The sequence below is a fragment of the Etheostoma cragini genome, unplaced genomic scaffold (assembly GCF_013103735.1).
Source record: "Etheostoma cragini isolate CJK2018 unplaced genomic scaffold, CSU_Ecrag_1.0 ScbMSFa_117, whole genome shotgun sequence".
In the NCBI taxonomy this organism is placed as follows: domain Eukaryota; kingdom Metazoa; phylum Chordata; class Actinopteri; order Perciformes; family Percidae; genus Etheostoma; species Etheostoma cragini.
In genome coordinates this window covers 2,674-3,028 of record NW_023265196.1, presented here as the reverse complement: position 1 = coordinate 3,028, position 355 = coordinate 2,674, and positions in this window count along the sequence as shown.

The following is a 355-nucleotide window of genomic DNA, read 5'->3' as shown; positions in this document are numbered from 1 at the left end:
ACAGGATGAAATGAAAAATTGAGGATGGAACAATTTGGAGGTATAAAAGACAACCAGCTTTACAAATTTGATATTTTCCTGCTTTCCCTGATTGTTGACTAACAAAGGAAAATTTTATGGATGGTTTATCTAGCACTGCTAGATAAGCACAGCTAGCACTGCTGTTTTTTCAAGGAAAAATGATTAGCAAGCCAACAGAAAAATCACAGCAAGAGCTTGATTACTGTTGTATTTGAGTGACCGTGTGAGACTTAGATGAATTTACACACATGTTGAAATAACTACTCATCATTTGCAGAGTTTGTCCAGGGGCCTGTTGCACGAAAGTAGAATAAAGATATCCAGGATAAATGAA